The sequence below is a fragment of the Dipteris shenzhenensis genome, unplaced genomic scaffold (assembly GCF_047967505.1).
Source record: "Dipteris shenzhenensis isolate YYH24624 ecotype China unplaced genomic scaffold, Dip_SZ_1.0 scaf0206, whole genome shotgun sequence".
Lineage (NCBI taxonomy): Eukaryota > Viridiplantae > Streptophyta > Polypodiopsida > Gleicheniales > Dipteridaceae > Dipteris > Dipteris shenzhenensis.
Genome location: NW_028239512.1, coordinates 25541 through 42793, shown reverse-complemented (window position 1 = coordinate 42793; position 17253 = coordinate 25541). Strand labels below are relative to the sequence as shown.

Genomic DNA, 17253 nt, shown 5'->3' with positions numbered 1-17253 from the left:
TGTTGAGCAAATACAGGTTCAATAAGAATTTGCTTCTCTGGGGTTCCAAAGGCTAACGTGACGTCGTTATGGACATAGAGACCCAAAGTATGGAACCCTAGGAATAAACTAGCCCGACTCAAATGGGCTATTATTGCTTCTTTATGCTCCAACATCCTTGCCAACACGTTATCCTTATTTTGTTCCGGATCATAATCCCGTATAAAGAATATGGCTCCGTGGGCGAACGCCCCTGTCATAATAAAACCAGCGATGTACTGGTGATGGGTGTATAGCGCGGCCTGGGTCGTATAATCCTGTGCTATAAAAGCATAAGCGGGTAAGGAATACATATGTTGTGCCACTAGGGAAGTAATGACTCCTAAAGCAGCTAAAGCGAGTCCTAATTGGAAATGTAGGGAGTTATTGATTGTGTCGTAGAGTCCCCTATGTCCACGTCCCAACCTGCCTCCTGGAGGAATATGAGCTTCCAGAATCTCTTTTATACTATGTCCGATGCCGTAGTTAGTCCTGTACATGTGGCCGGCAATGATAAACACAACCGCAATTGCCAGATGATGATGAGCGATATCAGTTAACCACAAACTCTGAGTTTGTGGATGAAATCCCCCCGGAAAGGTTGAAATGGCAGTTCCTGCTCCCTGAGCACTATTGAACGAGTGATTAGCGGAGTCGGGACTTTGTGCATAAACACTCCATTGACCCGAAAAGAATGGTCCCAAACCTTGGGGGTGTGGTAGTGCAGTTAGTAAATTACCCCATCTCACATGTTCGCCTCTAGATTCAGGAATAGCGACGTGAATCAGGTGGCCTGTCCAAGCTAGAGAGCTTATTCCGAAGAGTCCTGATAAGTGATGATTGAGACGAGATTCAGCATTTTTGAACCAAGAAATACCCGGTTTCCATTTGGGTTGTAGATGCAACCAACCCGCTACCAGGAACAAGGCGGAAACAGCTAGTAAGGAGATAGCTCCGGTATATAGATCTTGATTGTCGCGTAAACCGATAGTGTACCGCCACTGATAAACACCAGGATAAGCAATATTAACCGGACCCGGAGCTCCCCCTCGGGTATAAGCCTCGACGGCTGGTTGACCAAAATGAGGATCCCGAATGGCATGAGCGATTGGTCTTACCTGTAATGGGTTTTGCACCCATGCCTCGAAGTTACCCTGCCAAGCTACATGGAATAGATTCCCAGAAGTCCAGAGAAGAATTATAGCTAATTGACCAGAATGGGAAGCAAATATTTTCTGGTAGAGACGTTCCTCGGTAATATTGTCATGACTCTCGAAGTCATGCGCAGTGGCTATACCGAACCAGATACGACGAGTAGTTGGGTCTTGGGATAGACCCTGGCTGAACTTTGGAAATCTTGATGCCGTAATGCTTTTCGAATCCTCCTAGCCATTATCCTACTGCAATGATTCTCGCTAGGAAGAATGCCCATGTTGTGGCGATTCCACCCAGAAGGTAATGAGCCACCCCTACGGCACGTCCCTGTACAATACTCAGAGCCCTGGGCTGGATAGCAGGAGCAACTTTCAATTTATTATGGGCCCGAACAGTAGATTCGATGAGTTCTTGCCGATATCCACGGCCACTGAACAGGAACGTCAGACTAAAAGCCCAAACAAAATGAGCACCCGAGAATAAAAGACCATATGCGGATAATGAAGAACCATACGATTGAATGACTTGGGAAGCCTGTGCCCATAGGAAATCACGGAGCCATCCATTAATGGTTGTTGAACTCTGCGCGAAGTTTCCTCCAGTGATATGGCTCACTACTCCCTGGTCACTTATACTACCCCGTACGTCAGATTGCATCTTCCAACTGAAATGAAATATAACTACTGAGATGGAATTATACATCCAGAACAAACCTGAGAAGACATGATCCCAAGCAGATACCTGGCAGGTACCTCCTCTACCGGGGCCATCACGAGGGAAACGAAAACCAAGATTCGCTTTGTCGGGTATTAGGCGGGAGCTCCTCGCAAACGGGACACCTTTTGGTGATATTAATACAGTAACATGAATCGTAAAGGCATGGATGTGATGCACCAAAAAATCGGCAGTACCTAATGGGATTGGTGACAAAGCAACTTTACCACCTACTGCTACTAAGTCTCCACCCCCCAGGTCAAACTGGTACCTGCTGTTGCATTAGGTGCCGTTAAGTCAGGAGCAGAAGCATGAATGTTTTGGACCCACTGAGCAAATATGGGTTGTAATTAAATAGCAGTATCTGAAAACGTATCTTGGGGACGTCCCAACGCACTCGTAGTATCGTTATGAATATACAATCCGAAACTATGGAAACCTAGAAAAATGCATACCCGGTTAAGATGTGAAATTATTGCATCACGATGCCGAATGACACGATCCAATAGGTTGTTGTATTGAGTAGTCGGATCATAATCTCTCACCATAAAAATAGCTGCGTGTGCCGCCGCGCCTACCACTAGGAAACCACCAATCCACATGTGATGCGTAAACAGGGATGGCTGCGTAGCATAATCAGTAGCTAGGTATGGATAGGGAGGCATAGCATACATATGATGGGCCACTACAATTGTTAGGGAACCCAACATAGCAAGATTAATAGCTAATTGAGCATGCCATGAAGTAGTTAGGATCTCGTAAAGACCCTTGTGACCCTCACCCGTGAAGGGACCTTTATGAGCTTCCAGAATCTCTTTCGTACTATGCCCGATACCCCAATTGGTTCGATACATGTGACCAGCTATCAGGAAAAGAACTGCAATAGCTAGATGGTGATGCGCAGTATCGGTCAACCACAATCCCCCTGTGGCTGGATTCAATCCCCCACGGAAGGTTAAGAAATCTGAGTATTGTAACCAGTCGAGGGTAAAGAATGGAGTTAATCCCTTTGCGAAACTGGGATACATCTGAGCCAAAAGGTCACGATTCAAAATGGATTCATGAGGAAGAGGTATCTCCTTAGGATCGATTCCCGCGTCTAATAGTTGGTTAATGGGTAGCGAGACGTGTACCTGGTGTCCCGCCCACGCCAAGGAACCCAATCCCAAGAGGCCTGCTAGGTGGTGGTTCAACATGGATTCCACGTCCTGGAACCAAGCCAATTTTGGAGCAGCCTTGTGATAGTGGAACCAACCAGCGAAGAACATCAATCCTGCAAAGATTAAGGCACCGATAGCGGTGCAATAGAGTTGTAACTCACTAGTTATTCCAGAAGACCGCCATATTTGAAAAAATCCGGACGTTATCTGTATTCCCTGGAATCCCCCACCTACATCTCCATTAAGTATCTCTTGACCAACTATTGGCCAAACTACCTGGGCGCTAGGCTTAACATGAGTGGGATCACTTAGCCACGCCTCGTAATTAGAGAAGCGAGCCCCGTGAAAATACATACCACTCAGCCAGATAAGAATAATAGCTAATTGACCAAAATGGGCGCTGAATGTTTTACGGGATATATCTTCTGAATCATTTGTGTGACTATCAGAATCATGAGCATCAGCATGTAGATTCCAAATCCAAGTGGTACTACTGGGACCCTTAGCTAAAGTTCTCGAGAAATGTCCAGGTTGAGCCCATTTTTCGAAAGAAGTTCTCACGGGATCCTTTTCCACCATAATCTTGACTTCTGGTTCCGGTGAACGAATAGTCATCGAGATTCTCCTCTCTTCGGACAGGGGATAGCAACGACCTACCAGCGGGGGATACGAAACTTCTAAGAGATGGAATTCGTATGTAAGGTATTCTTCTCCCTGAGTTTGGAACTGGAACAGCTGTAATAGAAGAGTTATCCGAGGCAGGCATTTAATCTTATTATTACACAACTTATTAGTGCTTTATGGACCTTGTATAGAGAGATTCTTATACGTTTCAGTAGGGGGGGGGTTACATATTACCAGATGGCAATCGGTAGGAGGAGAAGTCTTCTCCTTCCTGGTATCCCAGGGGGGGGGGGGGGGTAGAAAATGTAAAGGAATTTCTTTCAATTGTCTGGTCCCCATATCACTGCTACCCCGGCGTCACCCCCTCTCTCATCACCTGGAACGTTTCGTAATCCTCAACCAATTTTGTGCTTCGATATAATTGCTTGGAGGAAGTGCTATTGCTTGTTTCCGACACTCAGCGGCTTGATCAAACCAAGATTCCGAAGCCTCCGGGTCTCCCTGTTGAATGGCCTGCTCCCCCCGGTCGGGATGGATAGATCCCTTCGAGATATCCTCCCTCAGAACCGGACTTGAGAGTTTCCTACCTCATGCGGCTCGAATGACTACTCAGTAGCTTATTCTCTATCTGATCCAAGAGAAGAGAGAGATTTACTTGGCCCCCTCCCCCGTTAGTCTAGAGAAGAATCAAGAGTAGTTACTGGGAATGGTTTCCAATCCTATCGATGCGAGATAGAATCTTTTCCATACTCCTAATTCGTGGAGGAGGGTAATAATCTCCCCCGGAACTAATTCCCCTACTTCTAAAAATAGATCCGCTGAAATGTTTCCTTTGGGATTTGATACTACACCATAGCTCGATATTCCTTTCCAAATCGATTCTATTACAGGAATCGATTGTAGAACCCCCCGAGTGAGCAAATCTCATCGTATCGACCCAGATTTTCGATGACGAATCTTTGCGGTGCTTTCTCCCTCAATTCACCCGATTATCCATGGGATTCACAGGCTTCCGTTCTTCCCCCGGACCTGAGTTACTACGGGGGACACCAAATTCCACAGCTCAGGAGAACTCCTTATGGGAGTATGCTTGTGGAAAGCCTCCTACATCGAGTGGTTTCGAATCAAGGGATCCTATAGTATGGGTAATCGCACGTAATGACGGATCACAGCCATATTATTAAGAGCCTGTGGTGGAAAAGGATTCCGTTCCAATGCTTGAAAATAGTATTCCAAAGCCTTTGCATGTTCTCCATTGCTAGTATGAATCAAACCTATATTATGGGGTATGTAACTCCGATCATGAGGATCAATCTCCAAACGCATAGCTTTGTAGTAATTTTATGAAGCTTCTGCATATTCTCCTTCGGATTGGGCCGACATTCGTCAGGGTCGCTCACTCAGCGTGAATGAGCTCCGCTTCAAAACCGTACTTGAGATTCTCACCTCATACGGCTCCTCCTGCATGATGCATGGAGAGAGACTAGTATTTGGAATAGTCTAGCAATTCCTACTCTAAACCTATGGATGAACGGGGGCTAGTGTCTGTGAAACTACTGGACTAGCCATCCCTTCTGCCAAAAATCTCTTGTTAACATGGTTGTGCCACTCCGACACGTCGACACCAAGAGACTAATGACAATTTCTCTGTTCCCAACGCTTCGAGTTTCATGGGGATCAGCTACTTCGACAATCTCCGATGATTCTAGGGGTATCCAAAATACGAACGGGATGGATGTTCGTTGTCCCAATCATTATTGGTATTCGTCATAGAAACACGACGCGCGGCTGAACCCAACCGTAACGAAGCTTTTGCGTTGTCGATTCCTCCACGTAGTGCCTCTCCCCTATGCCTACCCACGGAGTCCTACAAATAGGTCGGTCCGTAGGTTTCACCTTTTGCTTACTACTACGATTCGCCGGAGATCGAAACTGGAGCATTTGAGGCTGCATCAATCGAGGATACACGACAGAAGGACTTGTTTCCCGTTCGAAACATACCTTCACCAAACGCGGGTCTATCGGAATTTGAATCCCCCAATTAATTAGGAATTAAGGTTAATCGATTTTCCCTCCCCAAATCGCACCATCTCTATAATAAGTAAAAGCTCTCTTCTCCCTATCAGTAGTCGGTATGATTTGTAACAAGATATCCGCCAGAATCGTGGGAGTTCTATCAATAGAATTGTCATTTCTCTGGGATCTAGGCGTAATTGGAATTCCTCTTCGTTCCACTTATTATTGAGTTAATCAGGATGCCGGAAGAACAGATCTCTTTTGCAATACAAGGGGAAGAGGTGCATCCGTCTGGTATCTATGTCCCTCCCCCTCAATCGACTGGGAGGGTGGAGTAACTAATTCCGCACCGAATGAGAGTCGTGTGTGAATGGGGGTATATAGTCTCGCAGCATCCATGAATAATTACTAATGGAGTGATTGCTTTTGATGGGATCTGCATCACCTAATTGAAAATCTCTCATTATGAAATCGACTCGGAACAACTAAAAATCTATCCCAGGGATGGGGTCACCTCCCCTACCTCAATTCCGGGAATTAATCTCATTTCTTAATAACTGATGAGGCTTGCACTCACTTCCAGGAATCACTTTTTCCCGTCTATCATCGAGGATTGAGTTGCTATCCGGTTTCTTAGATTGGTAAGATGTGTAAATAGTACAAAGTTGCAGGAAAGGTGACTGAGTGGTTTAAGGTGTAGCATTGGAAATGCTATGTAGACTCTTGTTTACCGGGGGTTCGAATCCCCCCCTTTCCCCTTTGCATTCCGTCATTGACTCTGTTCCGGCACCCCAAAGAATTGCTAATCCTTTGAATGCTTCCAGTTAGTACTCCCGATTTCAAATAATAATTCCAAGAATCCCCCCCCCCGGGGGGGGGGGTATCCGAATTTCAGAATGAGGAATCCCAGACTATTAGATAATTACTTGGGGTTAGGCTTTGCGGGAGTAATACTCAACGACGAGCAATTCATTTATATCCAACCCAGTGGACTCCCGATTTGCGATTCCATTCACTAATCCTGTGGGTCTACTGTCTCCCGACGAGGAAAAAGTTGAATGATCAGGTATTTTGTCTCCCCGAGAAAATTCCATCTCTCTATTTGGTCCATTGCGAGAACCCGGTCGATTTCTCACAATAATAGTATCTTTTGGTTTGCGACGGTAACTCGGTATATCGACTATACGATCGTTCACTAGAATGTGTCTATGATTAACTAATTGCCTAGCTGCAGGAATAGTAGGAGCCATACCTGGACGAGAAACAATATTATCTGGACGCATTTCGAGTAGCTGTAATGGTACTTGACCTGTTGAACCCTTGGCTCTTCTAGCAATACGAACGTATCTAGGCAATTGTCGTTCCGTTGATCCATAATTGAAACGTAATCTCTGTTTGGCTTCCAGACGCACGCAAAATTGAGATACCTTTCTCGAAGCAGATTAATCAATAGCAATTCGTGCTTCTCTCGGATTTGATGTTTTATTTGTAAGCCCGGGTAGATCCTTGAGACGACGTATTATTTTCAGACGGGGTCCTCGATAACGAGACATAAAAACTCCTTCTTTGTAAGCATGGTAAGACCCGGAATGGACCTCTCCGTAATCGAAGTACTGGTACTATTTATAAGTGTCACCCAATTTTGTTGAACATTTGGTATTTGTAATAATCATAACATATGAATGTAGACGAACAAATACTCGAATTCCCATCGACTCTATTGGAAATGGAGGCTTCGACGCGGGGGACAAAGCCGAAGGGAGACACGGTATTGGTGCATCGACTGATACTGGGCAATATTCTGCCGGAATCGAACCGATAACCTCTGCCTTGTGAATGTGGTACTTCCGAATCCAAACCAAGCTTTCCTGGTTCTTTTGAACCCCATGGGATGGAATAGAACCCTCCTAAAGCGACAATGGTGGTTGCGCCCACGGCGCAGTCAGCCGCAAGGGTTATTCAACCACAGAGATGGGTTAGATGAGTCGATAATTCCATCTCCTACCGTATCGTATTGATTTAATTACCCCACCCGTGTATAATTCTTATGGGTACGCGAATACGGAGAAGCAGGGTATGGTCTCGCAGATATATATTCTCTGGGATCGGTGGAGTCCCTTTCTGGAGGAAATTGGGAATAGAAACAGAAAAGGGAAGAGGTTGAGAATTCGGGAATCGGGACGGGGTATATAATTTCCGCTTGACCGGAATCAAGAGACTCGTGAAATATCTCTGGAACAAATGGCATGGAACATGCAAACTCGGATGGCATGCAAAAGGATTTGATGCAATTGCAGATCCATTGCTTCGGTTTGGGACTCAAGGGGGGGGGGGGTATGGCGGAATGGTAGACGCTGCGGACTCGATTGGATTGAGCCTAGGTATGGAAACACACCGAGTGATAGCTTTCAAATTCAGGGAAACCTAGGATTATTTAGTAGGCGATCCTGAGCCAAATCTCATTTCAGAAGCAGGATTCGGATGATGAGATAGGTGCAGAGACTCGACGGAAGCTATTCCGACGAACGATCTATTAATTTCTATTATTCATTAAGCGGATAGATGTTCTCTTTCCATGGATGATTCAATCTAGAATGATCCTATAAGCGGCGAGGATCCTCTCCCAGTGCATACTCAACATCCGCACCGAGGATTGTATCAAAATCTCGAGAATCTCGGGTATTGGTGGGATCTACTCGATTATCCCCGAATCCCATCTTCTCCTGATTTCCTCTTTGTGTATGTATACTCCGTATTCGGATGAATATGGTTCGATGAATAACCATTAGTAACAGACCTTCGCGGATAGAGATGGAGTCCAACTCTACGCCGTTGATGGAAACAGCAATGCAAATTGTGGTAGAAAGAAAATCCGTTGGTCTTTGTAGGACCGTGAGGGTTCGAGTCCCTACATCCCCAGTAGAACGGGATGAAACATATTATCCAAATTGCGTAGGAGTTGTGGGAAGCATCTACCCCATGAAACAGAGAAATCCCTCCCCGTCTATTCTGGTGGATGGGATTCTTCGACCCATCAAGCGGACGAAGGGTATCGAGATACATCTCCCGAATACGTATTGATTTCCTCCACCTAAACGAGAGGGGATCCATGCTCCCGATTCATAGCTCAATCGAATCGGATTGATGTCTCGTCCCCAGCTCGAGAATATTTTTGAGTGGTTTGCGACTGAACCATTCGGCAAATCCAATGGATTGTCTGAATGGTTCGCCTGCAAGGTATAAAAAAAAAAATGGATTCGTGAGGATAGTTACTTCGATTGGACGGATAGGTAAGGGAAAGAATCAATCCACGCTGGGATATTTGTTTGGGATTATCGCGGAATCACTGGCCGGGATAGCTCAGTAGGTAGAGCAGAGGACTGAAAATCCTCGTGTCACCAGTTCAAGTCTGGTTCCTGGCATACCGATGGGAAATAATTTGATCTGATGGCTGCGGGCGAAAACCGCACTTGGAAATAGGAGAATCCAAAAAAAAAATATGGATTGCTTATTGGTCTACTGGTCGGGGTATGTATCTATACCCACACCTACATACGCTTGAACGTGCATATGTAGGTGCGGATTTCGATGCAGATACGTGGATGCGATTGATCGTACGAGAAACAAGTGTCTCAAATAAGGTAGACCAGCCTCACCTGCCGCACAAGATTAAATAGAATGATACAGAATTGGCTAGTGGGAGGATGGCTTTCAATTTTGCCTCCGTCCCAATTCGATAAGCATCCTGTAGCTCATAAAAGTCGGGTACGACATAATCCTTACGTAAAGGCCATCCCAGCCGGCTCCCAGGCATTAAGATACGTTGTAGGTGCGGATGACTCTCATAAGTGATTCCTAACATATCATAGGATTCCCGTTCCTGGAAATTGGAACTTTTCCAAACCCAACAAACGGATGGAATCCTGGGGTCTTTTCTCGGAACGAAGACTTTTGTACATACTTCTTCAGGTTGATCTGCATCGTCTCGCACCTCCGTCAGATGATACACACTAGCTAGGGATCCTCCTGGTGCTGCATCATAGGCACATTGGGAACGGGGATAATTGAAACCGCACGCATATGAAGCAACAGCTATAGAAGGCCAATCCCCTGCTTTGACCTGTGGGATCTCGACACCCCGGTAATCAGAACCTAAAGGTCTGTGGGCTAAACTATGTCTAGTCGACCAAGCGGGTAATCGACCCCGCATCTCGATGTTGGAATCGCCGTTGTTATTGATAATACTCATATTAGCTAACGTTCTATATCTCTGTGGAATATCTTCACCCGCCCGCCTCTGATACGGATTCTTCATGCATACTTTCGAATCCACTCAATCCCTTCGAGAGGATATTTGATAGGGATTTCGAAGACTGATTTGCGATTCGTTGATTGTATTCACCGGTATAGGTATTGGGTACGAAAAAAAGTCGGTGATTCAGACTAAAATATCTCTTCCGGGTTCGACAAGAAGTTCGATCCCTATAGTTTTCCTGAGCAATTCTTTTGCGGGGTTTTGTCACAGCATCAATAATAGCTTCGGGCTTGGGCGGACGACCCGGCAAATAAATGTCCACAGGAATCAATTTATCCACTCCGCGAACGGTGCTGTAAGAATCCGTACTAAACATGCCTCCCGTAATGGTACATGCCCCCATAGCAATTACATACTTTGGTTCGGGCATTTGTTCATAGAGTCTCACTAGAGACGGAGCCATCTTCATGGTGATAGTACCCGCCGTTATTATGGGATCAGCTTGTCTGGGGCTGGATCTTGGTACTAGACCGTACCGGTCGAAGTCGAAGCGTGAACCAATTAATGAGGCGAATTCAATGGAGCAGCAGCTAGTACCGTAAAGGAGTGGCCACAAACTGGAAAGTCGAGACCAATTGGAGAGATCATTCAAGTTAGTCAAAATAATCGAGTTTGATGTGTCTTGATCGGGGGAGAAGGACTCCACGGAGTTAATTAGTGGATTCCCCCCACGGGAGTCGACTCCGTTCCTCTTACCCGAATAGTTAGAAATTAGGACCATTCCAATGCTCCTTTTCACCATGCATAAATCGAACCGACAATTAATATGGATATGGGGATAGACACTTCAGTAAAAGCAAATAGACCCAATTCCCTGAAACTCATAGCCCGGGGATAGGGAGAGACCGTCTCGACGTCGGGAATAACGAATACCGGGGCAAACATATAATAACGGATCTGGAATTGGATCCAAGCCCCTCCCTTTGGTTCCATACCTGATTCATAGCTTGTTAGTTTTTCAGGCCCCTCGCGGATGGGTGCGACGGATCTGGAAACCGAAAAGGCTGTATAGGGAATAAGGATGGATACTAGTAGGAGGATCCGGAAGGAATCGTGTTTAGGAAGCAAAAACATTTACATACTCCTCCTGCTTCGGTATTTATCTTCTCACCCCACCGTGTGGGTGTAACATCTTTATGATAAGTGAAGGGGGGGGGGGTTGCTGACTCCTCGATCGTTCGATCGGGGATGAGATGCCAGACGTGGCTCACGGACATCTCATCCCAGAATGGAATCGGGATGTACACCCCCCCAGTGATGAGCCAATCGTCCCTCCGATCCAGTCCTCGGAAGATGCTGGATACCAAATGGACTTGCGAGAAGATTATTAGAAACGGGACTCCCCATCCGGAAATGAGCTCTTGGCTGGAATCCGTGAGATGAGTCAAATTGCCGGAAGAACCGGATGGGGACTATATTCTACTAAGTAGGTAGTGGGGTATGGTATGTACCTCCCTACCGAATCGATGCATAAGATTGATTTATACGGATTATCTATTATGGAAAGCAATCCGTCAATTTAGATTCTTATCTGAATTTTCTCCGATTGACCATCATTGAGGAACTTATTAATGAATAATTCCTTCTCCTTCCTGATCTTCATCCCTATCCCCTGATCGAAACGGAAGTAGTGACCCTACGATCTATATAGTTCATGCGAGTCGCGTTGAATCTGGGTAATTCTCAATTAGTTCCGCTGCGATGGGCGAGACCGGCTTATCATTAAAGATTAGGGCTATACGGATTCGAACCGTAAACATTCTCGGTAATGCAGATCGGAATATATAAATTCTTGAACTGCTTCACGAACCCAACATGCTTCTTTCGTGGCATTGGGCTCCCTCATCAACTAGTCTTCCACCGGATGGGAGGAAGAAGCCATTGTTGATGCACCATCCTTTGCTTCATTATAAATAACAAAGAAATGGTTCCGTGTGCTCGAAGAACTCGTTCCCTCCGAAGCAATCCCGAAGTCTCTCGAGAAGATTCTTAGTGTTGACACAGGTTTGCATCCCGTAGACACAAATCCACTTAATTCTAAGTGTCTCGATCGCCTAGGAAGGAGATACGATACCCTCATACACCTCAAGGTTCGTAGGACGAAGAAGAGATCTTGTTGAGGTCCTCGCATTGCCCCCACCACCCTTAGCATTAGACGTATCATCTACTGACCATATCAACCCACCGAAATCGATCCTTTTTCCGATCGATTCTTCGTCATGCTACTGTTCTTCCACATCTCCCAATAGGGTAAGACATAAGTAACTTACGCGGTATATTCCGCGTAGATCGGTTGAATAGCGACGAACCCTTCCCGAGAAGCATCGGCGCACGTGTAAACGAGGTGCTCTACCGTTGAGCTATAGCCCTGTGGCTACATTAGTATAATGCATCGGATGATCCCTGTCAAGCTGGTAACCAACCGAGAAGGAGGCGAGACTCATCTTTTGCCGTTAAAATCAAATATTTATTGATGTTCTAATTGTTTGAAATTCTCTCCCTGGGTCGGTATAATAGAGTACTACAAGCAATAGAAGCCTACTTAACTCAGTGGTTGGAGTGTCGCTTTCATACGGCGAGAGTCATTGGTTCGAATCCAATAGTAGGTAAAACTCATTAGGTACCACAATACTTGAAATGATACCTAATAAGTTCTACAAATATTTGGGATGGATACGAAGTATTACGGGACTAACAAATCATTGTGTGTCCCATCATGCTTTTCCCGTCGTTTCTCACAGGCGCAACTAAAAGTGGGAATGATTGAGTAGTATTTGAAGCCTCTAATCTCGCCTTAGCTCTTTTAAATGCTAGATTAGCTTCAATAGCTTTCCTTCTGCCTTCGGCTTGAGCTGCGTCAGCTTGAGCTGTCTGAAGAGCTTCCCGAGCCTCCTCAGGATCAATTTCGGTAGCTCGTTCTGCTTCGTTGACTGATGTTGTTACCTGATTACTGTCTACCATGGCGAAACCACCCATCAACGCCATTGCGGACCACTGTCCATCGTGACGTACCTTCGGGACTCCCATATCCAAAGCTGTAAGAAGTGGAGCGTGATTGGGCAATACACCAATCTGGCCACTACTCGTAGATGGGACGATTTCTCGAACCTCAGAATTCCAAACAGTTCGATTAGGAGCCATTACACGAAGATTCAGTACCATCCCTTTCATTGACCCTCCACTTGTAAGGTTGCAGCCTTCGTGGTGGCTTCATCGATGTTGCCAACCAGATGAAAAGCTTGTTCAGGGAGATTATCCAATTCTCCAGGAAGAATCATTTGAAATCCCTTAGTGGTTTCTGTTAAACTAACATATTTCCCTGGCGAACCAGTAAATACTTCTGCTACGAGGAAGGGTTGTGATAAGAAACGTTCTATCTTCCGAGCCCGAGCTACCGTTAGACGGTCCTCTTCTGACGATTCATCCAGTCCGGGAATAGCTATAATATCTTGCAATTCCTTATAACGCTGTAAAGTCTGTTTAACCCCTTGTGCGGTTTCGTAATGCTCTTCACCCACAATCCAGGGTTGTAACATGGTTGAAGTCGAATCCAAGGGATCTACAGCCGGATAAATACCTTTAGCTGCTAGTCCTCTCGAAAGCACAGTGGTAGCATCTGGGTGTGCAAATGTTGTAGCAGGAGCTGGGTCAGTCGAATCATCTGCAGGTACATAAACAGCTTGAATAGAAGTTATCGATCCTTCCTTGGTAGAAGTAATTCTCTCTTGTGGGGATCCCGTTTCTGTACTAAGAGTTGGTTGATGACCCACGGCGGAAGGCATTCTACCCAATAAAGCAGAAACTTCTGATCCTGCTTGGACAAAACGAAATATGTTGTCGATAGATAAAAGGACATCTTGCTTGTTCACATCTCGGAAATATTCAGCCATTGTCAGAGCAGTTGAACCAACTCTCATACGAGCTCCTGGTGGTTCATTCATCTGACCATGAACTGGAGCCACCTTCGATTCTGATATATCTTGTTCATTAATAACTTTCGATTCCTTCGTTTCCATGTAAAGATCATTACCCTCACGGGTGCGTTCCCCCACCCCACCAAATACAGATACACCTCCGTGAGCCTTGGCGATGTTGTTAATTGATTCCGTGATAGGAACCGTTTTTCCCACTCCAGCTCCTCCAAATGATCCAATCTTTCCTCCTCGACGATAGGGAGCCAAAAGATCCGCGACTTTAATCCCCGTCTCAAATATAGATAATTTAGTATCCAACTGCGTAAATGCCGGAGCGGATCTATGAATGGGGGACGTCGTACCAATATCTACGGGACCCAAGTCATCGACGGGTTCACCAGGGACATTAGAGATTCAACCAGGAGTAATTTCACCAACAGGAACACTGAGAGGAGCTCCTGTATCGACGACGCCCATACCTCTCATCAGACCATCTGTAGCACTCATAGCTACGGCTCTGACTTCATTATTACCCGGTAATTGTTGCACCTCACGAGTAACATTAATCTCTTGACCCGCCGGGTTTTTCCCCTTAACCATCGAAGAGTTGTAGATATTGGGCATTTTACCTGGAGGGAAAGACACATCCGATACTGGTCCAATGATCTGGGTAATATATCCCACATTTCTCTCCACTGATTTAGAAATTCCAAAAGCAGAAGAACTGGTTTTCGTAACTGTTTTGGTGTATTATCTTCATTTGATTGTCGAATTGGCAGAACCATCTGGCATTTCATTGCTAATTGGTTGATGGTGGGGAGTTACTAGTTCCACACCCTTCTCCCCCTTTTTCAAACATATCATTTGCTTCCTCGGAAGTCGATTCCGATCCATCCAGATGGGTGACAGGTACTGTAGGATTTGATTTCCTCCTCTCCACATATGGGTCGGAGGCAAAAGAGCGCGATACCCACGAGTTGGTCCATCTAGTTAGATGTGATTGCTACATCTCATTCGTCGAATCCCCTTTTTTCCCCCGTCTATTCGCAAAGCGAACCAGATATCGAATTCAATCCCCTTTTTTGCTTCTACTGACCAGTCTAACCACGAAAAGATTCCCGAGTCAATGTATCGAGATGTATTACGATCTAATTCTTCAAGCAATTTCCGTGCGAAACAACCAGAGTCAGTTGCATTACATGTGGGACGTATTATAAAATACTAATGTCCCATGCTTGAGGTAGAGTTTCGACAAACGTCTCGAGTCGAATCTATCAGGACCTATTCCACGCTTCACGTTGAATTCTTCCATCTATGTCGAGCAGATCTCATCCTTGCAGGATTTACTAATTGAATTGTAAGGAGGGACTCATGTCACCACAAACAGAGACTAAAACAGGTATTGGGTTCAAAGCTGGTGTTAAAGATTATCGACTAACTTACTATACTCCCGATTATGAGACCAAAGATACTGACATCTTGGCAGCCTTCCGGATGACTCCGCAACCCGGGGTACCGCCTGAGGAAGCTGGAGCTGCAGTAGCTGCAGAATCTTCCACAGGTACGTGGACCACTGTGTGGACGGATGGACTGACTAGTCTCGATCGTTACAAGGGTCGATGCTACGACATCGAACCCGTTGCTGGGGAAGAGAATCAATATATCGCATATGTAGCTTATCCTTTGGATCTATTTGAAGAGGGTTCCGTCACCAATATGTTCACTTCCATTGTAGGTAACGTATTTGGATTTAAAGCCCCACGAGCTCTACGTTTGGAGGATCTGAGAATTCCTCCTGCTTATTCCAAGACTTTCATTGGGCCGCCTCACGGTATCCAAGTCGAAAGGGATAAACTGAACAAATATGGTCGTCCCTTGCTGGGATGTACAATCAAGCCAAAATTGGGCTTATCTGCTAAAAACTATGGCAGGGCTGTTTACGAATGTCTCCGTGGCGGACTTGATTTTACGAAGGATGATGAGAACGTAAATTCTCAACCATTCATGCGTTGGAGGGACCGGTTCCTGTTTGTGGCAGAAGCTCTTTTCAAGGCTCAGGCCGAAACGGGCGAAATAAAAGGACATTATCTAAATGCCACTGCGGGTACGTGTGAGGAAATGATGAAAAGAGCAGTCTTTGCTAGAGAATCGGGAGCACCCATCGTCATGCATGATTATTTGACGGGAGGCTTCACTGCAAATACTAGCTTGGCCTTTTATTGTCGAGATAATGGGCTACTGCTTCATATCCACCGCGCGATGCATGCTGTTATCGATAGACAGAGAAATCACGGTATCCATTTTCGTGTCCTAGCCAAAGCATTGCGTATGTCCGGCGGGGATCATATCCACGCCGGGACCGTAGTGGGTAAACTGGAGGGAGAACGAGAAGTCACACTGGGTTTCGTCGATTTGCTACGCGACGATTATATCGAGAAAGACCGAAGCCGTGGTATATATTTCACTCAGGATTGGGTATCCATGCCAGGTGTATTTCCCGTAGCCTCGGGAGGTATCCATGTCTGGCATATGCCCGCTCTAACTGAAATCTTCGGAGATGATTCTGTCTCACAGTTCGGCGGAGGAACCTTGGGACACCCCTGGGGAAACGCACCAGGCGCCGTAGCTAATCGAGTTGCATTGGAGGCTTGTGTACAAGCTCGTAATGAGGGACGTGATCTTGCTCGTGAAGGTAACGAGATTATCCGCGAAGCTAGTAAGTGGAGTCCCTGAATTGGCTGCTGCTTGCGAGGTATGGAAACAGATCAAATTTGAATTCGACACAATTGATACATTGTAATTTCCGTAACTATTCGGGAATCTCATTCATTCGGTAGGATTCGTGGGGCGAACAGGGAGTATAGGGAGAAGGAACATTCCCCTCCATACTCCCGATATGCCACGGATCGGAGTTGGTAGCTCAGCGGATGAGAGCACATGGTTCCGATCCATGGGGACGGGGGTTCGAATCCCCCCCAATTTGCATAGGAGAGGTGGAATACGAGCTGCAGAGACTCGAGTAGTAAGGAAATGATTCAGTGCCTCTCAGTACACGACACAACTATTTCCACGAAGTGTTATTGGATAATTATTTGTGGGGTTCTAACATATGATTGATCAAATAGATGATCAGTCAATTGCCAATTAGTTATCGGATTCGGAGTCAGTCTCGATTCGACGCCTATTCCGAACAGACGCTGATCCTGATAGTTCAGAAATGATTTCTCCATCTCTGTGTCTATCTCATTGATGAAATGAAATCTAATAGAATCGACTGTTTTTACCTCCGAAGCGAAGGAGAAGAAATGAATGAGGAAATTCCTATGTCTGTGAGAAA

At 45.7% G+C, this 17253-nt stretch overlaps 2 non-coding genes across 2 annotated transcripts; both read left to right on the top strand.

Moving 5' to 3' along the window:
• The first annotated feature begins 6357 nt into the window (after positions 1–6357).
• Positions 6358–6444, top strand: TRNAS-GGA (transfer RNA serine (anticodon GGA)). The gene has a single exon. It is a non-coding gene; the product is annotated as a tRNA-Ser (tRNA).
• A 10381-nt stretch (positions 6445–16825) lies between these two features.
• On the top strand, positions 16826–16899 carry TRNAR-CCG (transfer RNA arginine (anticodon CCG)). Its single transcript has one exon. It is a non-coding gene; the product is annotated as a tRNA-Arg (tRNA).
• The last annotated feature ends 354 nt before the right edge of the window (positions 16900–17253 follow it).